A 23,833-nucleotide genomic window follows, 5' to 3' on the forward strand; every position below is an offset into this window, starting at 1 on the left:
GGCTGTATTTGAAGGATTGTGTTCAGTTCTGGTGACCTTGTTATCGGACAGATGTTAATAAACTCGGAAGATTGCAGGCGAAATGTACAAGGAGGCTGCCTTTCCTCATTGCTCTATGTTATAGGGAGCGATTGAACAATATAGTCCTTTCTCATCCTCAGTCTAGGAGACTGAGAGGGGACCGTATAGATATATATAATATCCTGAGAGGCATAGGGTGAATGCACTCAATCTTTTTCTGAGTGTTGGGCAATCGAGGATTGGGGGGAATCACTTTAAGGTTAACGGCAAGAATAAAAGGGAACCCGAAGGTCAACATTTTTTACACAGAGAGTGATATGCTAATGGGATGAGCTGCCAATGGAAGTGGTTGAGACGGGTACATTTACACGATATAAAAGACATTTAGGCATGGATACGAAAAATGAGAAGGATATGAACCGACTATTGGGAAATGGATTTCGTGTGGACAGCCCATTTTGCTCTGCATGTGTCAGTTTGGGGCAAAGGGCCAATCTCTGTGCTGGAGGAGTTATACCTCTTTGAGTGAGCTTCAGGAGCTGAGATTGCATCCTGCATCCAACCTCCACAAGGGAGTGAGCAACCTCTGTATGGATTTCAGATCGGGGCCAGTGTGTGTGTGTCAGGTGTGGAGGGAAGGGAGGGACAGGCGATGCAGTCTGGATTCAACTACTGTGCTGCTGCTTTCTCTTTCACAAGCTAACACCACCCACCCTCCCAATGCATGCATTCGTCAGATCCATTTTAAAGAATACTAATTAACTCGACAATGACATTTATTCTGCAGGAGAGACAGGCTCCAGTGATCGCAAGGCAGACACTGAGACTCTGAGTTGGCAACACGTGAAGCAGCTGTCCCTGTTCAGGGACAGCAAGAGATGGACACCTACTGCTGGCCTTGCCAGTGACAGTCCCATTCAAACATTTTCAAAAATCTTTCTTCTGACACACTCCCTGTGTCAATTGAAAACAGATTTATCACAGTGTGGGCTTTGCAATTTGAATATGTGCTTCATATGGTCAAAGTATACAATCATACAGCATCAGGTTATAGTCCAAACGGTTTATTTGGATGCAGTAACTTTCGGAGCGCTGTTCCTTCATCAGGTGGTTTATCCGGTCATCACTTTTCTGAACCTGACCAGCAGCTTTTGCCTCACTGTATATGGAGATTCTCACTGACTGATCCTGGTCTCCTTTGTCCCTAGTGAATTAATAACCTGCAAGCTTTGTCGGGGCAATCAACATACAGTCATATAGTTTACAACATGGTAACAGAGACTTGGGTCCATCCCGTCCATGCCGACCAGATAACCCAACCCAATCTAGTCCCACCTGCTAACACCCGGCCCATATCCCTCCACAGCCTTGCTATTCATTTGAAGCATTCAGCAAGTAATTGTATGGCACCACATGTCCCTTTGTGAAGCAAAAGTAAACTTTATTGTGCAAATGAGAAGCGAAACAAGGCATCCTTATGGATCACAATCCGAATATCACTGTGATGTTTTGAATTCAATTTTACTTTGCCTGCCCAACACGTTTATGTTGTGATGTCCTTAAGGGTCATTCAATTTCCAAAGGGATCAACCCAAACGTATGCCATAGCCCACTGGATTTTACACCGATTCCTCTCATTTTTAAACCTGGGATTTCTAGAGCTTTCTGGTCTGCAAATGTCCCAGTGCCTGTGTTGTCCCAGCTGCCTGTGCACAGACGTGCGCCTTGTTCATGGTTGGTTCCCACCTTTCTTGGTGATGTCATCCCCATGTATTGTTACATTCAAGGGGCACGTTTGCTTTCTAGATTATTTGTTATTGTTCCGAATCCCCATTCGGAAGAGAAACTATTCACCTCTCAATAATGTCAACAACTTTCTCAATTTTGGGCTTTGTTTTGTTTCTGGACTCTTCGTCAGGGCTGGATTGACTGGCACGAGGGGTCATACTTTTAAGATATTCGCAGAAAGGTACAGACAGAGCATCGAAGGCAGGTTATTTGTGCAGAGAGAGGCGAACGCATAGAATACGTTGCCAGTGTTGGTGCTGAGTCAGTAGGGACATTTAAGTAACTGCTGGACGTGCACACGGATAGCAGTGAATTGAGGCGTGTACAGGTTGTTTTATTTTACGTTTGGATTTATCCTCGGCAAAACATTATGTGCCAAAGGGCTCTTTCTGGGCTGTACGTTTCTCTGTTCATATGTTCTAACATTTTGACTCTTCCACATCAGACTGAGGTTTAAAATCTTTGCTACCTTCCCCACCGCTCCCTCTGACTTATCACCTCCATCCCCACCCCAATTCACCTCTTCTACACTTTGGTAACTTGCCAACAGCCCCACACCTCACCCGCACCCCTACCCCCATTTATCTCTCCACCCTGGAGAGATGAAGGTGGGAGAGGAGGGCGGAAAAGATAGGTGGGAAATTCGAAGGAAAAGTCAAGAAGGTGGTGCCGAGGTGGCGGGTCGGGACAGGGACAACGGGGGTTTTGGGTGAGTCAGAGTTGGTAAATGAGGAAACTCGTGAAATCCACATTTTTCCCGTTTTGTTGCAGGGTTCCTTTGGCGGAATATGAGGCATTCTTCCTCCAGGTGTGGGCGGTAAGGGTTTTGTGTTGTAGGTGGCCTAGGACCTGCATGTCGTTGCCAGAGTAGAAAGGGGAGTTGACATGTTTAGCGACGGGTCGGCAGGGTTGGTTGCTGCAGGTGTGCCAGAGATGTTCTCTGAAATGATCCACAAGTTGACGTCTTGTCTCCTCGATATAGAGGAGACGACAACGGTCGCAACGGATACAGTAGGTGACATTGGTTGCGGTCCAGATAAATTTCTGTCAAATGTGGAAGGATCCTTGGGGACCTTCGACGGAGTTGGGGAGAGGGAGGGGAAGGTGTGCGTGCAGGATTTGCACTTCTTGCGTGGTGGGGGAATGTGTCAGGAGCGGGTAGGAGGGGACGTGCAACTTATCAGGAAGTCACAGAGGGAATGGTCTCTCCGGAAGGCTGACAGAGGTGGGGAGGAAACTATGTCACTGGTGGTGGGGTCCGGTTGTTGGTGACAGAAGTGGTGGAGGATGATACGGTGTATACGAAGGTTGACGGGGTGAAAGATAAGGACCTGGGGATGGCTCTGTCCCTGTTGTGTTGGGGGGGTGGGGATGGAGGGCGGAGGTGCACTGCGTGGAAGAGATGCATTGGCAGGCATCGTCAACCACCTTGTGGGGAAATAGCGATCTTTGAAGAAGGAGGCATTCTGGGAGTTCCCACAATTCCTTGATTAACGCAATGAAGATTTTATTCTGAGCTGGCAACTCAGAATAAAAATCTTTCTTGGCTTTCTCGGGCAGTCGGTGTGACTTTACTGAAAATATCAGTTATTTTGGAATTGATCGCGTCTGTTTTCACTCGTGGTGATCACATTAGAAAGAATTGGTGTCTCAGAAGCTTCTGTCTCTGGTGCAACATTCCCTGGGGAAACACCAGTCACTTTTCCCAACACTGATTTGCTCCATGATCACAAGCAAATTTCTTTAAAAGTTCCGCATTTTGAAGTGAGAACACACCAGTTCTACTGACTCACTGGCAGCTTTGGCATCATCTTTTGACCACCTTGTCGGGAAAGCTTTGAGGGTTTAGACAGGAGTGGAGATGACAATCCGATTGATCACAATCGTCTCACGTGGTGAGGCATCTTGAATGGCTGAATGGCTTTCCTGCTCCTCATTCATATCTCCAATGTCTGTCATCTTCCTGACACCACAAGACCTTTCATCGACAGCCTTACTCGATATTACATCCTCCAGCTCCAAGCTCAGCAAGCTTTCTGGTTTCATTTCCCCTGAGCGATTCCAAATGAGCGATTCCATCTTTACAAATCCCTAACTACCTTCTGTGAGAAGTGCCCATGTCAATTAAACAAAACAACCGCCTGACATGACCATCTCCATGCCAACGTGGCACGGTATTGGAGGAAATGAAATGCAGAGGAACCTCTATTATCTGAAGGACACGGGTGGGGAGAATGTTGTTCAGTTCATTGAATGCCGGGTGACAGTTTAGCCAAGCATTGCAACCTTGCGATTATGCCGGATAATCCAATATTCGGATTATTGAATGCCGGATAATTGAGGTTCAATTCTCAGACTCAACAACCTCTACCTTCCAAAATTTTCTTCATTCAAAGTTTCGTATGGCATTTGAAGCATCCATCTCTTTGTCGGGGCAATCCCTTCCGAGTGTATCCCTTCTGCCGCCGGCAGCAGGTGGGCGGCCTCTCTCGAGTGTGAACTGCCTGGTGTCTCTGCAGGTTGGATAACTGCGTGAATCCCTTCCCGCACCAAAAGCAGGTGGATGGTCTCTCCCCGGTCTGAACTGGCTGGTGTCACTGCAGGCTGGATAACTGAGTGTATCCCTTTCCGCACTGAGAGCGGGTGAACGGGTTCTGCTCGATGTGAACTCGCTGGTGTCGCTGCAGGCTGGATAACTGAGTGTATTTTCCAGCACTGAGAGCAGGTGAACGTCCTCTCCCCAGTGTGCAATCGCAGGTGTGTCGGCAGGTCAAATATTTGAGAGAGCTTCTTCCCGCACTGAGAGCATGTGAATGGCCTCTCCTAGGTGTGAATCGGCTGGTGTGTCTGCAGGTTGGATAATCGAGATAACGTATTTCCGCACAGAGAGCAGGTGACGACCTCTCCACGGTGTGAACTCGCTGGTGTATCTGCAGGCTGGATAATTGAGTGAATCCCTTCCCACACAGAGAGCAGGTGAGTGGCCCCTTCCTGGTGTGAAATCACTGATGTCTCTGCAGGCTGCATAATTGAGTGAATCCCTTCCCACACTGTCAGCAGATGAACCTCCTTTCCGCGGTGTGAACCCGTTCATGTCATAGCATGGCATAGAAATCAGAGAGTCTCTTCCCACAGTGACGGCAGGGAAAATACCTCTCTCCAGTGTGAAGCTGTTGTTGAATAACCAAGCTCGATGACTGAGCGAATCCTTTCGTACATTGAGAGCAGGTGAACAGCGTCTCCCCAGTGTGAAGCCATTGGTGAATATCCAAGGCAGATGGCTGAACAAATCCTTTCCCACACTCAGGGCAATACTCCGGCCTGCCCTCAGTGTCAATTCGCTTGTGTCTCAGCACGTTAGCTGAACTAGTGAATTCCTTCCCACAATCAGAGCAGGGGAATACCATTTTGCTTGCGCGCCAATGGGTTGGATGTATCAGTGAGTCTCTTCCCATAGTCAGAGGTGCATGGCCTCTGCACAGCGTGCAATTTCTGGCGGGTCAGCAGATTGGAGATAGTACTGAATCCTTTCTCAGACACAAGACAGGTGTACAGCCTTCCCCCCGTGTGTCTACGCTCATCAATCTCAAGACCAGGTGAGTAATAGAATCCCTTCCCACAGTGCCCACATTTCCATGGTTTATCCATGCAGAAATTGTTCGCATTCCCTCTCCAGGTTTAATAATCAGTGGAAGCCTCGTCCAAACATAGATCATGTGAATGGTCTTTCTCGGCTGTGTATTGTGCAATTGTCTTTTTAGGCTATTTTCGGCTTTTCTCACTGTCGGTGCACTGACACACTCTCGCAAGGGCTTGTTCATATCACAATGTTTTGTTTAAAATCCATTGAAGCAGACATAACAGAGAAGCATTTCTCCCTCCAAGGTGATGGATTCACAGCGTTCAGATGCTGACAAATCGAGTGATTTCAGTTCTTGACATGATGTTAATTTCAGATTTCGTTCTTCAAATCCTTCCTTTCTATTATCCTGTAAAAGTTGTTTAAAAAGTCATCAATACCTCAGTGCAAGATAAAACTTCAAAAGTAATTGTTTGCAAGGTGCTGCACATTCTTGCGGATTGCTTTGTTTCTAGTTACTGTTAGTGCATACGGGATGGACCCCCTTTATACTGCCTGGTCGAATGTTATAGAGTCGATCAGATGTACAGCGTGAAAACAAACCTTTCTGTCCAACTCATCTATTCTGACCAGATATTCTAACCGAAACGAATCCCATTTGCCTGCACCCAGCCCATATCCCTGTAAACCCTTCCGACTCATATACTCGTCGAGACGCCTTTTAAACTCTGCAACGGTACCAGGCTCCACCGCTTCCTCTGGCAGCTCATTCCATATGCACACCACCGTCTGTTTGGAAAAGTTGCCTCTTAGGTACCATTTATATCTTTCCCCTCTCAGCCTAAACCTATGCCCTCTAGTTATGGACTCCCCCACCCCACCCCTTGTCTATTTATCCTAACGATACGCCTTGTGATTTTATAAACCATTACAAGTTCACTCCTGAGCCTCTGAAGCTCCAGGAAAAATAGCCGCAGCCTAATCACCCTCTCCCTATCGCTCAAACCCTCCAACATTGGCACATCCTTGTAACTCTTTTCTGAACAGTTTCAGGTTTCACAAAATCTTTACGATAGGAAGGTGACAAAAATTGCATGCAATATTCCAAACCTGGCAAGACTAATATCGTGTACAGCCACAGCATAACCTTCCAACTCCAATACTCAATGCTTTGACAAATAAAGGAAAGCCCTTTTCGATATCATGTCTACCTGCGGCTCTACTTTGTAGGAGCTATGAACCTGCACTCCAAGGTTTCTTTGTTCAACATCACTCCCTAGGAACTTACAATGAAGTGTACAAGTCTTGCTATGGTTTGCTTTTCCAAAATACAGCATCTCGCATTTGTCTGAATTAAACGCAATTTGTCATTACTCAACAAATTGGCCCATCTCATCAAGATCCTGTTTTACTCTCAGGTAATCTTCCTCGCAGTCCACTACACCTCCAATTTTGGTGTCAGCTGCAAACTTACTAATTATGCCTCACATGTTCACATCCAAATAATTTATATAAGTAATGAAAATTAGTGGACCGTACAGTGATCATTGTGTCACTCCACTGATCACGATACTGATCAGAAAAGCAACCCTCCACAACTACCCTCTTCGAACCAGTTCTGTATCAAAATGGCAAGTTCCCCCTGTATTCCATGAGTTCTAAACTTGTTAACCAGTCTCCAATGGGGAACCTTGTCGAACGCCTTTATGAAGTCTATACAGATGACGTCCACTGCTCTGCCCTCATCAATCCTCTTTGTAACTTCAATAAAAACCTCAATTAAGTTTGTGAGACATGATTTCCCATGCACAAACGCATGCTGACTATCCATAATCAGTCTATGCTTTTCCACTGATGCCAGTCTGATTGATCTCAGGTTCCCTGTTTTTTGTCTTATCAACTTGCTTAAACAGTGGAACAACGTTAGCCATCCTCTGGTCTTCCGGCACCTCACCTGTGACTATTGATGATACAAATATCTCAGCAAAGCGCCCAGTAATCACTTCCCTAGCTTCCCAAATTTCTAAGGCACACCTAATCAGTTGTTGGGGATTTATCCACCTTTATGCATTTCAAGACATCCACGATCTTCTCCTCTGTAATATGGACAATTTTCAAGATGTCACCATCTATTTCCCCACATTCTATATCTTCCATTTTCTTTCTCCACAGTAAACACTGATGCAAAATACGCGTTTAATGTCCCCCCCCCCCCCCCCCCCCTTTTCCTGCGGCTTCAAACGAAGACTGCCTTGCTGATCTTTCAAGGGCCTTATTCTCTCCATTGTTACCTTTTTGTCCTTAATGTATTTATAAAAACCCTTTGGATTTTCCTTAACCCTATTTGCCAAAGCTTTTTCTCGAGCCATCCAGCATTCCCTGGACATACCTGCTTTTCCTTTCATCCAATAGGAATATACTGCCTCTGGACTCTCGGCATCTAATTTCTGAAGGCTTCCCATTTCCCAGCTGTCCCTTTACCTACAAATATCTGTGTCCCATTCGGCTTTTGAACGTTCTTGCCTAAAACCGTCAAAATTGGCCTTCCTCCAATTTAGGCCTCCAGCTTTCGGATCCTGTCTAACCTTTTCCATCACTATTTTAAAACTAATGGAACTAAGGTGGATGGCCCGAAAGTGCTCCCCCAATGACGCCTCAGTCACTGGTTCTGCCTTATTTCTCAAGGATAGGTCAGGTTTTGCACATTCTCTAGTAGGAACAGCCACATAATGAATCAGGAAGTTCTTTTGTACATACTTGACAAATTCCTCTCCATCAGAACCCTGAACACTATGTCAGTCCCAGTCTATGTTTGTAAAGTTAAAATTCCCTACCATAACCACGCTATTATTCTGATAGATAAGGGAAACTTCCTTACAAATTTGCTTGTAAGGACTATTAGTAGGACTATATGGCAATCTCAGTAAGGTGATCGTCCCTTTCGTATTGCTCACTTCCACCTAAATAATATCCCTGGATGTAATCCCAGGAGTATCCTATGAACAGCATGTAATAGCATCCCTTATAAACATTGCTACGCTCCCCCCCCCGCCCCACCCCTGTCCTGACCCATTTCCCATCCTTCCTATAGCATTTGTATCTTGAAACTTTAAGCTGCCAGTCCAAAATATACCCGAGCCACGTCTCTGTAATGGATATGCTATCCCAGCGCTATGTTCCTCATCATGTGCTGATTTCATCTGCCTTCCCTTTTAGGCCCCTTGCATTGAAGAAATTGCAGTTTAATTTATCATTCCAGCTTGGTCTCTGCTTGACTCTTTCCTCCCCTAACTGTTTGACTTGCTTCCTTTCCCAACTATACCAGTCTTAGATTGACCAGTTTGCTCACTATCTCCCAGGGTCCCCCCACGCAGCCCCCCTCTCAACACCACAAGCAGGACCTTAAACGAGTGTGAGGCCAATTGAGGTGTTCAGCAACAAATCTTTCAGCCACGTCCTGAAGCAGACTCACTATCACAGCCACATCATCATCCTCAGTGCCAGTCTACTGATTCCACAAGGACTCCTGAGTCTGCACAGTGGCTGGACACTTCAACTCCCCCGCCCACTCCACCAAGGAGATACAGATCCTGGGCCTCCTCCTTTGCCAAAGCCTAACCACCCGACGCTTGTAGGATGAACGCCTCATCTTCCAACTTGGGACCCTGCAAACACACAGACTTAATGTGGATTTCTCCAGTTTCCCTTCCCCCACGTTATCTCAGTCAAAATCCTCCAACTCGGCACTGCTCTATTGACCTTTCCATTGTCTTTCCCATCTATCCACTCCACCCTCCTCTGCAACCTATCACCTTCTTGTTCACCTTCATCTACCTCTCACATTCTAACCCACCTTCTTCCAGCCCCAACGCCCTTTATTTATCTCTCAGCCCCCTACCCACAAACCTCCTTCTTGATGAGAGGCTTATGCCTGACACGTCGATTCTCCTGCTCCTCGGTTGCTGGCTGACCTGCTGTGGTTTCCCAGCACCATACTCTCGACTGTGACCTCCACCATTTGCTATCCTCACTTTCTCCTGGTGAATGGTGTCTTCGCATGATATTTCCAACTATGTATAGGAGAACAAAACAAGGCATGACTCAACATGATATTAATTTAATGCCTCATCGCTGGCCAGCTCTAGCCTCGAAATCACCCTTTTTAATTGCAAACATTATGAAATGAAATCATTCTGGCAGCCAGATAAAGAGTGCGCCAAATTGAGTCAGTCAAGGTTAACAAAAACACACGCAGATATTGCTAGAAAACTTCAGCGGGTCTGACAGCATCTTCGGGTCGACGGACCCTTCCTCAGAACAGTAACCGATGTCTTTTACAGCGGAAGACCTCTACCTCACTTTCCAGAAACTGTCCTCTTCCCTGGATTCACTTCCCGAATGATCAATTCTTCAAGTCAGCAATTTAACCCCGACTGATAAAAGAAAAGAAAAACAATGAAATGTTTCCAGATAATTTCCCCACCTGAAGTTGGTTCAGTCTGGGTAAAACTCCATCTTCATTCAGAGATAGATGAGGAACAGCAACACCTTCTCTGGGCACCAATTAGCAGCTTCATTGCCCAACTTCCGCATTCAGGCAATATGGGAGCGCTGATTGGCTGCAGGACCAGCTTGCTTCCGGTCCTCCAGGGTTTCGCGTTGGCCAACGGTGATGCTAATCAATCGAGGGCTCAAACTGCCTCCAGTGCGTGCGCTTTTCTGATATTTAGCTAAATGAGTATATTTATCTGTTTGTAAATAAATCATTTCATCGAGCTTCACCACCACAGCGAATGCACATTATTCCTTTGTACAACTGGGGCTTTACAACCTGCCAACCCTCTGTGTTCAATCATCCAAGATCAATGAATCCAGGAACAGTCGCGTTTGAAGATCATGGATGTTCAGGTTTTTTTTTTCGGACATAATTCCCTACAGTGTTGAAACAGGCCATTTTTCCCAACAAGTCCACACCGACCCTCTGAAAACTAACCCCCGCACAGATCCAATGTCCCTCTGACTAATGCGCCGAACACTATGGGCAACTTACCATGCCTAATTCACCTGACCTGCACATCGGGGAATGTGCCAGGAAATCCATCCAGACACGGGGAGAACGTGCAATCTCCTCACAGACAGTCGCCCGAGGCTGGATTTGAACCCAGGTCCCTGGTGCTGTGAGGCAGCAGTGCTAACCACTGAGCCAAGCCAGATGTGGAAACAAATGTCTATTTTTGATGAGACAATTAATCTGAATTTAATCAGGGAGGTAGTATTGGGGAGAAAATTTTAATCAAATGGAGAGGAGCATTTTTGTACTTTATGTCTGTTACACTGGTTCCTGTATACATACGAGATAAATCATGGTGCCTTTTTGAATGTCTTTCTCTCCCTAGGTATGTCGGACAAACAGATTACTGCTTCACACCTCAGAGCTCATCCAAGCATTTTTCAACTGCTGGACCTCAGCTTCCACATGTATGCCGCATACCAGTATTAATCTTTGTGCAATTAGAGATCTCTATCTCTCTATCGCTGCCCATTGCGCTCTCTGATGCTATTGCTGAAGGAATATCACCGACACACTACTGAAGGAACTTGAGATTGAGGAGCAGGTGTCTGCAATTCAAGCCTGTTCCAACCTTTAATATGACCATGGCCGAACACACTTCAGCCCTAACTCCACTTGTCATTCCGCTAGTAATTCAAACTCTGTCTGTGTCCACTTATCAATTTAATCAATGAACTGACATCTAACACACTGTGAGAAATTTTTCCATTGTTTCAAAACCAGTTGAGGGAATAATTCCTCCTCACCATTCATTTAAATCTAATGCCTTTTATCCACAATCTCTTATATTCTCTTATTTTACATGAGCGTGGCTGTCTCGGCGAGAATAAATTCGCCATTCCCAGTCTCTCCTGAGAATTTGAGGTGAGCTGCCTTATTGAACCGCTGCAGTCCACGTACTGTGTGTTAACCCACAATGCTCTCGGGGAGGGAATGCCAGGAGTTTAACACAGTGGAACTGAAGGAATGGCTGATTTGTTTGCAGGGTGCTGACTGGCTTGGACAGGAACTTGCAGGGGCTGGGACTCCCATGTATCTGCTGCTGTTGTCCTTCCAGATGGAAAATATCGTGAATTTGGAAGGCACTGTCCGAGGATCGTTGGTGACTTTCTGCAGTGCACCTTGTAGATCGTCCCCACTGTTGCTTAAGGGCGGCACGGTGGTAGAGTGGTTAGCACTGCTGCCTCACAGCGCCAGAAATCCGGGTTCAGTTCCTCACTCAGGCAACTGTCTGCGTGGGGTTTGCACATTCGCCCTGTGGGTTTCCTCCCAGAGTCCAAAGATGTGCAGGTCAGCTAAATTGCCCATAGTGTTAGTTGAAGGGGTAAATGTATGGAAATGGGTCTGGATGGGTTACTGTTCGAGTTTTTGGCCCAAGGGCCTGTTTCAAAACTTTAAGTTATCTAATCTGAACGTCCATGATGTTGGAGGAAATTGTAGCAATTAAGCATGCCTGTTCATTGTCAAGTTTAAGTGTTGTTGGACCTGCAGCCATCCAGACAAGTCGGTCATCACACTCCCTGACAGGCAACAGCAAGACACAAATTATGTGATTGTTGTTTGTCTCTCACTCGCTCTGAATCTTTCTACTTCCCTTTCTGTCTCTCAATTCCCAAGTCTCTTGATTTTCTTGCTCAATTTCGATCCCTTGCTTTTTGCTGTTTTGATCTCTCTCACAGATCTTCTCTCTAGATAAATGTGAGCTCTTGTACTTTGGTGCAATAAGCAAGGGTACATCTTGTACAATTAATTCTGGGGCTTTAGCACGCGTTGTAGAACAGTGCGACCGATGAGTTCACTTTATTGTTCTTTAAAGTTTGTGTCAGAGATGGACAGGATGGGTGAAATGGTGTTTGGCACACTTGCTTTCATTCTTTCATCCTTTCGCTTGAAGAAGTATGATGTTATGTTTATATTGTACAGAATATCGGTGAGGTCTTTTTGGAGTAGTTTCCTGTTCTGGTCGCCCAGTTATAGGAAGGATGTTATCAAGGTGAAGGGGGTTCAGAGGAGATTTACCAGGATTGTGCTGGCTATGGAAAGTTTGAGTCATGAGGAATTGGTGGATAGCTTGGGACTTTTTTCAGCGGAGCATAGGAGGTTGAGAGGGGTGACCTGACTGAAGTTTGTGAAAGTACGAGAGGCGTAGATCAAGTTGGTGGAGGTTGTCGTTTCCCTAAGGTGAGGAATTTCCAGAATTGTAGGGCACATGATTGAGGAGATAAATTTAAAGCAGACATCAGAGAGTATTTTCTTACGTAGAGGGTGGTTCGCGTGTGGAATGAACTTCCCAATGAAGTGGTGGACGTGGATACAATTATTACATTTAAAATACATTTTCATGAAAATATGAAATAGAAAGGTTTGGAGGGAATATGGGACAGTGGCAGGTAGGTGGGACTAGTTTAGTTTGGGATCATGTTTGGCATGGACTTGTTGGACTGGTCGGTCCGTTTCAGTCCTCTATGTTTATCTGTCCATCTCTCTGTCTCTTTCTCTCTATCTATCTATCTAAACAGCTGTCTTTCTCTCTCATGTCTCTCTCTCTCACTGTGAGAACAACAGTGTTGTTCTGACATGAATCAGATCTGCCCAGAGTTCCCCGCTGCCATTTCCTGAAACGAGGTGGCCTGGGCTGGAGTCCAAGTGCCCAAGCTGTATCTGTCCATACCCATTGCTTTTTGGCGAAGATATACCAAACTCGTGGACGGGGTACAGGGTGCAATGAGGTGTACACTGACTGTCACATCACACAGCAACAACAACATCATTCTTTCCATGTCATTTGCTCTCATCAATCACAATTTTACATTTTTCATCTTCCACCTTCTCTCCATGATAGGTCATTCATTGCGAAATACATCAGTGATATTTCAACAGACCATCACTGAGTAAAGTGATCTGTCGACAGCAATACTACCTTCTCCATTTGTCTCTCTTTCTACTTCACCGTCCATCCCTGCACTCTGACTCCCAGTCCCAAAGGGTGGAAAGGACAATGTATCTAATACACCGTAGCTCTCGGCCCGGAGCGTGTAAAGGCTAGTGTGTCTAACAACGTGACACCAGTCCCAGAGCGGGAAGGAAAGTGTATCTCATGCACTCTGACTCCCAGCCACAGAGTGTGGAAAAGGATGATGTATCTAACACCCCTTGACACCAGTCCCAAAGCGAGGAAAGGCTAGTGTGTGCAACACAGTGACACCAGTCCCAGAGCAGTGAAGGAAGGTGTATCTAATGCACTCTGACGCCCGGTCCCAGAGGGTGGAAAGGACAACATATCCAATGCATTGTGACACCCAGTCGCAAAGCGGGGAAAGGATAGTGCGTCTAATGCACCATGATGTCAGTCCCAAAGGGGGGAAAGAATCGTGCATCCGAAGCATTGTAAACCCTGTTTCCAGAGGAGGGAAAGGACTCTCTACCTAATGCGCTGAAATCTCCGGTCCCAGCGTGCGAAAAGACACGTTTGTAATGCACCCTGATTCCCCTATTCAAGAGGAGGGAAAGGACAGTACATCTAATGCAGCATGACCTCTGGTTCCAGGGGAGTGAAAGGACAGCGTAATTCACTGTGAATGTTGCTTCTTTTCTGGCAAATGTACAATATGGGACTCAGTGATTGAGTCCCTGGAGAGATCTTACAATCTGTCTATCTGGTTAGCTCATGGGGCCGGCTCACTTCTGGACATGAATGCTCATATTTCTCAACCAACAGTACAGTGCAGGAACAGGCTCTTTGGCCCTCCAAGCCTGCGCAATCATATTCTATCCTTCTATACTAAAGCAGTCTTCCCTTCCTGGTCAGTGTACCTCCCCTCTCTTCCTATCCAGGTGCCTCTTGAATGATGCTATTGTGTCTGATTCCACTACCTCCTCTGGCAACAGCCTCCTGGCACTCACCATCCTTTATGTGAAGAATTGCCTTGCGCAATTCTTTTAAACATCCCCAAGCTCGTATCTTGAACCTGCATGAATGATTACTTGATCCCCTCCTCCCCGGGAAGAAATAACCTCATTTTCCACTCTATCCATGCCATTACCAATCTTGTAAACTTCTATTGGACTGTCCCACAATCTCCTGCGATCCGGTGAAAACAAACGTAGTCTTGCCAATATTCCTCCATAGCTAAAATCTGACATACTAGACAGCATCCTGCTAAACATTTTCGGTATCCAATCCAAATCATCCACGTCCTTTGGATAGTGTGGGACCACAGCTGTATGTAATGTGTCAAGTGTCGAAGAGTGTGATGCTGGAAAACCCCAGGCAGTCAGGCAGCGACTGAGGTGCAGGAGAGTCGATGTTTTGGGCATAAATACTTCATCAAGAATGAGGATTTTGGATCAAGGGACCTGAGAGATAAATTGAGACGAGTGTGGATGTGGTGGGTGAGTGGTGGGAGGTAGCTGAGCGTGCGATATTTGAAGTGGGGGCGAAGGTGAAAGTTCAGAGAGGAGGGTGGTGTCGATAGATGGATACGAAGATGGCCAGATCGGACAGGTCAAGAAAGCGATGCAGAGTTGGATGGATGAAATGAGGGCAAGGTAGGTGAGGGAAAATGAGACAACTGGTGAAATCCAAATTGATCCCGTGTGGTTGTGAGGGGGTTCCAAGGCGGAAGAATAGGCGTTCTACTCCCAGGTGTTGGGTGGTTAGGGTTTGGCGATAGATGTGCCCAGGACTTACATGTCGTTGTTGGATTGAGTGGAGGAGTTAAAGGGATCAGCACGAAGAGGTGTGTTTGGTTGGTGCGGGTGTCCCAGAGATGTTCTCTGAAACAATTCGCAAGTTTGTGTCTTGTCTCCCTAATGTTGGGGAGACCCACATCGAGAGCAAAGGACTCAGTAGGTGAAATGTGTGGAAGTACAGGAATAGCTCTGTTAGATATGGAACGATCCTTTAGGCCCTTGGACAGAGGTAATCGAGGAGGTGTGGGCGCAGGGTCTGCAATTCTTGCGGTGGCTGGGAAATGTGCCGGGAGTGCAGTGTGGGATGGTGGGGGCGGGCAGCGAGGACCTGAGAAGGGAGTCACGGAGGGAATAGTTTTTATGGAAGGCAGATAGGGTTAGGAAAAGTATCCCTGGTGGTAGAGTCTGTGTGTAGGTGGTAGAAATGGGGGAGATGTATCCGGAGGTTGATGAGGTAGCAGGGGTTCTATTGTTGCAAGTGGAAGGGTAGTGTTCAAGGGCGGAGATGCGGGATGTTTTTGAGATACACTGATGGGGATCGTCGACCACTTGGGAGGGGAAATTGTCGTCAAATTCCCCGCAGCATAACTTGACTATCCATATCCTCAATGTTCTGTCCAATGATGGCAAGCATACCTTAAGCTTTTTTTCTAACTACCTTATTTACTTGCGCTGCCACATTAAGTGATTTGTGCACTAATTCACCCAGACCCCTCTGCAAATTAATACTCCGAAGGATGCAGATATCCACTCTCTAATTTCCACCTGTACTTTACCTTCCAAAATGTAAAACCACAAATTTCTCTGGATTAAACTCCATCTGCCATGTATCTGCCCATTCTTCCAACTGTTCGGAATCCTGCTCATCCTCTAACAATCCTCCTCATGATGTGCAGCTTCACCAATCATTGTATCTTTGGTAAACTTATTAATTAGACCGGCTACGTTTCCCTCCAAATCATTCACGTAGATCATAAACAGCAGCGATCATATCGCTGATCCCTATGGAACACCACTAGTCACAAACGTCCATTGCGAAAAGTACCTTAAATCGTTACTCTCTGTCTCCTCCATCAAGGCAGTGCTGCGCTTATCTTGCCCGCTCTCTCCGATCTCTCCGATACCACGTGATGTCAACTTTTGGACCAGTCTGCCATAAAGGACCTTACCAAAGGCTGTACTGAAGCCCATTTGGACAATATCATTCGCTTTTCTCTCATCAATCATTTTCCCCAGCTCCACAAAAGGAGGTGTCGGTGGGAGGCCATGGCTAAGCTGGAATGTTCGTGCACAGACGAAGGCAATTTTCTGGGGCCCCAGTTCCAGTCTTGCCGTGGCAGATTGTAGAATATGCACATGACAAATATCTGGAATTAAGGGTTGAATGATGACGATGAATTCATTGTTGGAAAACACATCTGGTTCACAAATATCTTTCAGAGAAGGAAGTTGCCATCCATGCCAAGTCTAGCCCATATGTGACTCCAGACCCACAGCAATACCCTTGACTCCTAACTGCCCTCTGGACAATTAGGGATGGGCAATATTTGCTGGTTGAACCAGTGACAAGCTCATCCGGTGAATGAATATATAACTCGATCCAAATTAGCGAGGCACAACCTCCCCAGTACAAATCCATGCTATCATGAGTAATCAATTTGATCCTAATTCTGGTACCTGAGAATCTTTTCCTATAATTTCACTGTCACTGATGTGAGATTTACAAGTCTGTCATTTCCGGATTATCCCTGCTGCCCTTCATAAATGAAGGGACTAGATTGGCTATTCACCAAACCTCTGGGACCTCACCTGTGACCAAAGAGACACAAATGTCTGTCAATGGTCCTGTAGTTTGTTCTCTTGCCTCCATCAATATTTTGGTTTCGATCCATAAGGAACCTTTTAAAGATGCATGACACCTCATCCTTTTTAATACTAACTTGTCTTAGAAACTCGACACTCCCTCTCCTGAGATCATCCTCCACCAATTCATTTTCTTTGCTGAATACTGAGACAAAGAATTCGTTTGGGATCCCACCAACCTCTTCTGGTTCCAGCCATGTATTCCAACGCTAGTCCTTGAGTTGGCTAACTCTTTCCCGGCTACATTCTTGCTTTTTGTACAAGAATAAAAAACCTTTGAATTCTCCTTCACCCTGTTTGCTAACGACCTTTCACGACCCCTTTTAGTCCTTTTAATTCCTTGTTTACGCTCTTTCCCACTTTCCTTACATACTTCATGGGCTTCATCTGTTCCAATCTTACCGACGGTACAAATTGTTCATTTCTCTTCCTGACCAATGTGTTAACATTCCTGGTCATCCGAGGTTCATGTAACTTGCCATTCATATCCCCCATTCTCCCAGGAATGTGCCATTCCTGAAATCTTGCCAACTGCTATTTGAAATAATCACATATGTCCGATGTACATTTACCCTCAAACAGCCGCCTCCAATCATTTTTTTCCATTTCCTTCCTAATATTGTTGTCGTATGCCTTCCTCTAAATTAAGATCTTCACCACAAGACGGTTGTTATCCCTATCCGTGAATACCTTAAAACGCACAGTATTATGTTCACTTCTCCCAAACTTCTCCCTCACTGAAACTTCACTTCCTTGGCCTGGCACTGTTCCTAAACTCAGGTCCGTTCCAAGGATTGACAGTTCACGTATTGTGTCAAGAATCCCTCTTGAGTTGCCCTTGCAATTTCTGTCCATACAGTTTCCTAGCGTGTCGGGGAAGTTAAAATCACCCACAACCGCAACCCTGCTTTCATATCTTCCCAAGATATGTTCTTTCCTCTTTCGTTTGCTGGTCGTTGGGAGGCCTGTAGTATACACCAAGCATTGTGATTTCTCATTTCCTGTTCCTGAATTTTAAGCAATTAATCTTGCACTGCCCTTGCTTCTATGAATATGCTTTTGAGTATTTATTTTACACCTAAGTTTGTTTCTCCACCAGGAACTAAATCCTTCTCCTCCACACATCTTGTAATGCACTGCAGAGACATGCCATTTCTCCATCTGAGGCCTAGCACTGATTTTACTAATTTCACCCAGTATGGAGCGGTTCGAGCCCCATGCAGGGAAATGTAGGCCTCAGGCTCCATTTCCAGCCAAGCACTGAATATAACAATTTCTCCCAATGTGGAACGTTTGAAGATCCAAACAGGAAGATTTAGATGCAGTCCCATCTCAGGATCGTGTTTATTGATCCTTCATGGAATCTGGGACTGAGACCCCCCACATACATGAACGTCCGCAGCAGGAAAGTTCCAGGTTTCTTCTTCGCCTAGGACTGCCGAGAATACCAATCTCATTCCGAACCACAGAAAGTTAAAACCCAGTAATTGTTGGAAATGAACATACTGGTCTTCTGCTTTGAAGTATGCCAGGTGACTCAGACCAGTATCCCTCATTTGCCCGTTTTCCTAACGTTTCCTTCTGCGAGTGACCTAGACCCACCATGTAGGGAAAAGTGAGCCTGGGCATCACCTTTGGGAGTTGACCTTACGGAATGCTGTGAAACTAAGGACCTTCACACTCACTGCTAGATACATGTGCATACAGAGCAGGAGAGTCCAAGGCTCCCTTATCGGGCCCTTTCCGAATCCAATCTCAAACTTAATGATGGGGGATGAATTGAGACCCACTGTGCTGGGAAGTTTAGACCAAAGATCCAGATCCTGGGCCGAGTACTTATAGTTGATCTAGGATTAGCTGAACTCCACAAATCAGAGAGAGAGAGCGCAGTTTGAAGTTTGGCCCTAATCCTGAGTGGGTCAACTTCACACCTGGTGTCATTTGGATGGAATAACCATCCCACCGCCCACACCATCACTCATGGAGCAGGGGCATAAAGGCTCAAGTTGTGGCTTGGGCCAAGTCAGCCAATGTGATTCGTCATGGTGGATTAACTGAGCGACATCCCATCCGCACCCTGGCCATGGGGCTTTTCGAGGATGCTTCGCAAACCTCGTGCTGTGTTAGTCAATTAGCCAATATCTCCACAACGCAGTGACATATCAGCTCAGGATACATCATGGGCCTAGAGCTGGGATACTCAATTAACCAGTTTCTTTCCCAGTCGTTGACTTAATGCTGGGGAATATAAGAGTGGATGCCTAACAGTCCTAATACTGAGTGAGCCAATTAGAGTGCAGGACAGATCTTGCCGCTCAGTGCAAGGAAATCAAGGCTCCAGTTCCGTTTTACAACTGCTTCCCCAATTGGCTGTGCATTTGACTGAGGCCTTGATATGGCCCAATTGGTACCATGGGCCACTACTGCGCCATGGCTGAGTGCAGCCTCACCAACCCCGACACCCAGTTTCCGTGATTACCCTCCAAGGCTCCTGAGTGCCAACTTCCAGGAACTCGACCTCTCCTGGCAACATCATGGTGGATTGGGAGCCCATCAGTGAACTGTGTTAGCACGGTGCCTCCTGCACCATGTCGTCAGTGAGCAGCAGTAGCAGAATGAGCCCCAACATGACCTCCACCAGCAGCTGCAGCTTACCATTATCGTCCTCCAGGGCCTGGGTGCCATCCTAGGCTGCGTCTTGACCCCGGTGGGCTCCAGCAAGGAGGAGGGCAATGGGCAAACCCAAGGGTGCTCCGGCATACCGTAAGCATGACTGACAGGGAGGCCACGCCAGTGCGTGCATCAACACTCACCGGTGAGCAGATTTGTTGAGGATTTGAAGCTCCGGGCCTAGCATCTGGCACGAAGAATTGGTCAACGTCAATCATGGTCCAAAATCATCAGTCCGAGGTTTCAATGGGAGTAAGATTTCAGAATTTCATCGAGGCCTCTCTGACAATCCTTTCATCCCCACCCCCAGCAAAACAAAGGAGAGACGAGATGTTGCTTCTCACGTTTGCGCTGTGAGTCACTGAAGTATGGTCACATGCCGAGTCTGGGCTGGCAAGCAGGATGCTGCGTTGAAATGACTGGGCTACAAAAAGGTTGGGGTTATGCTTGGACAAAGACTGGGGATGTTCTGCAAATGGGGGTGGAAACTCGATGTTGAGCAGCGCCTGAGTGCAGAGTGGATCTCACTTGCATGCAAAAAAGCAGAGATTCTGAAATAAACGCTGCAATTCACACTGACAGACAACAAGGTTCAGAGACAGAATGAATCCCACTTTCAATGTATGACTAGAAGCGAAGTTCCACAGCCGCAAGATTCGTGAATCTGACAATAAGAGGTGGGAGAAAATGAAAGGTTCTTGTTCACATACAGTACCAGGCACTGGATAATGCAGGAGGAATTCAATATTCTCTTACATCATCAGAGATAGACAAAATGCGCTTTGTACAAACGTCAATAAACAATCGTCGAACGACTGTCTGAATTACTGTATTTTTGTATAAAACCATTCAATCAAGTAGGAAACCACTAACAAACGATTTTAAAATCAGCATGTTATTGAACAAAATGTATCGAGGACTCCTCTCCATCCTTATCATTCCCTGAAGGACCTGTCGAAGATTATCACAATTGTTATGAGTTCATCATTCTCTGATCTGTAAAATGTCGTCATTCAATATTGTGAGGGCAATCATTGGTCAAAGTTACATTGACTCTCAGTATTCTAGAAACAGGACAATGCGTAATTTGAGCATAGTTTTTGTCTGATCTTTTTTTGCCATTTATTGATGAGAATTGCTCAGAGAAACAGCAGAAGATCAGAGAAATAATACAAAATTTTCTTCACTCGTTCCATGATTGGAAATTTCATGCATAGCTTTTAATGACGATGAACTAAGAATTTGGTCAGATATCTCAAAACTGTTATCTGTAATAACCCAATAACAAATAGCAATGAAAGCTGATGTCTGGACTGCAGGTTTCACAGATACTAAAACTTGTACACGGCTCTGGACTGCAATAAAAGATAAATACAATGAATGAGATAATGTCGAAATGATCGAATGTCTAAGCAGATTCCGTATTATATTCGTGTAAAAGGGATCCTCAGGGAAACATCTGCATTTGACAATGGTGTTGTTTGAAGATACATCCACAAAGCATCAGCATGGGATCTCTGACTTCAATGACGTTTCCACAAGGAAAATTGTTACTACTTTCATTCAGAGACAAATGTATTTGTATTATCTATACTCTCTTTGTAGCTTCCAATTTGGTACGCCTATCTCTCCCAGTCCGGTTGGTGCTTGAACACTGCGGAGACCATGCAAACCCTAGGACAAGACCCAATGCACAAAAAACGAAAATACTCTCGGGCCGTTTTGACCATTTCTCCAGCAACTCGTGCAATTGCTGAAACTTCCTCTATTTGCAACTCACCATGACGTAGTACTTCAGGGTGGGTTCGGGCGCGGGAGTTGAAATCCTGCCTTTAACTCTTCGCTGAGCACGATTTTCTGTTTGGAAGAAATGTTAAGTGAATCACTTTCACCCCCATTGTGGGCAATTCTCACTATCAAACAATTCCCAGATATCATTATCCAACCTTATTTAAGTAAGATTGTAATGGATCACTTTACGGATTAGCTACCCCCAAACGCCCCCACCTCCTCATTAATTAAAAGAAGTGAAGGCAACACAGAGGGACGTATTCAGGTGAAGGGCTCCCGTGATAGATGGATAACTGTTTTATCAGGAACTGAATTGTTAACTACAATACGTAAATCAACTTATTTCTGGGCAGAATGCGGCTCTGATGAGAAAATTTAACTTGTTAACAAAGGTTTCACCAGTTAGATTCCTGCTGCATCGGTTGAGAATCTCACATATTCTTCGAGCTGCACCAATCCGAGCAAATCTGCGAGTATTTCATTATACATCAGACGTCTGCCTTCAAGATGGTGGATGTGCATTTTCGAGTGTGGGGATGAGTTCCTCACCACAGAAGCCATTGTGTCTAATCTTTTCCATTATCAATGGCAATAAAATGATGAATAAAGTTTAATACCAAGTTGATCCTTTCTTTGTTGAATCATTTCGCTCTGTCTGACAGAAAATGATTTTGTTGATAGCCATGTAAGGAATAGTATCCTGCAGCATACAATCTTAGCCCATCATTTTGTTTCCTCGTACGCACATTAACAAAAGTTTGCAGGACGGATGTTTTCTCTCTGTCTTGTCCTCTTATCTCTGGGATGTGAGAATCTTCCTGCTCTTTTGCCATTAGGCATACAAGTTCATATAGGATGTGCCTTGCTGCTGTTGTGGATTTGTATGACGCCTCTTGATTTCTTTCAGGCCTGAAGAAGATTTCTGTCTGACCTGGTGCCGCTGTTCTTTATTAGTTCCTCTGTTCGTCAATGTGGACTGGTCACGACACCTAAATACTTCTCGATGTTCCTTCCCAGCGATGTTCTTCCAATCCACTCTTTCCAGTCACGTATCACCTTTTCAGCAGCTCTGAGTTGCTTCCTTTTGAAGTTAGTTTCATTATTAACGAAACCGGATATTTCACCATGCTCTTCAACTGTTCTCTGAACTTGGATTGCGTCATAATAAAAAAGAATGTGTTTGTGCTGCGATTTAAATTCCACAACAAACGTGCAACTTCCTTAAATATGTATTCAGAATTGGCATCGAGGAGTTCATTAACATTAAAACTGAACAAAATATATGGTAACCACAACAGTATAAAACTGATCGATATAGTGAGGAGTAAAATCACAGAATTCCGTCTGCTCTCCATCTCTGGATCATTCTGTCCCTTGCCATGACTCTTCAGTCCCTTTCGGACTCGGCTAGCCACTAATATATGCCTGGCTATCAGAGCATTGAGCAACAGAATTAAACCAAATGGTGACAATGGCGTTAAAACCTTATCAACCATTCTACATCCAATCCATCTCAGGTCAGTTAATTCGCTTCGTTTGTTAGAACAATACAGAGGAACATTGTGAATTATTCGCTTAGGCTTAAATCGGAAGTTAATGGGTATGTTTTTAAACTAAAAAATATACTGATTGTTGCAAGAGCTCCTGTTGCAGTTTTCCTGGTGCAATATTTAAATTAAATCCTCTTGCAACAAATTGCAATAATTCGATCAAAAATAGCAGCGACAGTGAACCAGACTGAACAGTCCATTGCTAATCGAGCCAGGAGGTAGTTAACTTTACTCACAGCAGTGGGTTTCAGGAGAGGCATCGGGAAATAATAACAATTGATTCGGAGAAGCGTGACCTCAGTGGTAATCGTCAGTAAATCCACCATTGCCATGGCCACCATATAACGAGTGGTGCAGTTGGAGATCCCACAATTTCCTTGGGATAGGATGGCAACTGCCACGAGATTTGCTGTAAGAGGAAAGAGGCAGAAAGATCTCAATTTTGTTTATATTCGTATGGAGATAGTAAGCACTGAGATTTGTTTAAAAACATTGAAATCTGCCCTTTTTACAATTTAAACCATAACTAAGCCTAGGCAGGTAATTGTAGATACATTATTTTTTTTTCATACGTGGAACTCGTGATTCCGACAAATCTATTGATACGAAGGTCTGAATATTTTTATGTCCATTGAATCATTGAATAACTACAGAAGCTGCTTGTCTCGTCGAGGCTGGACTGACCCTCAGAAGAACATGCCATCCAGAGCCCACATCCCTGGAAACTCACGAGAATTTTCCGTGCCTATCTAGTAACATCACATTTCCCAATGGCAAATTCACCGAGCGTGCACATCCTTGGACGCT

Source organism: Chiloscyllium plagiosum, unplaced genomic scaffold, assembly GCF_037043375.1.
Source record: "Chiloscyllium plagiosum isolate Xiang-an unplaced genomic scaffold, Cpla_swu_hap1 HiC_scaffold_41, whole genome shotgun sequence".
NCBI classification, from domain to species: Eukaryota; Metazoa; Chordata; class Chondrichthyes; order Orectolobiformes; family Hemiscylliidae; genus Chiloscyllium; species Chiloscyllium plagiosum.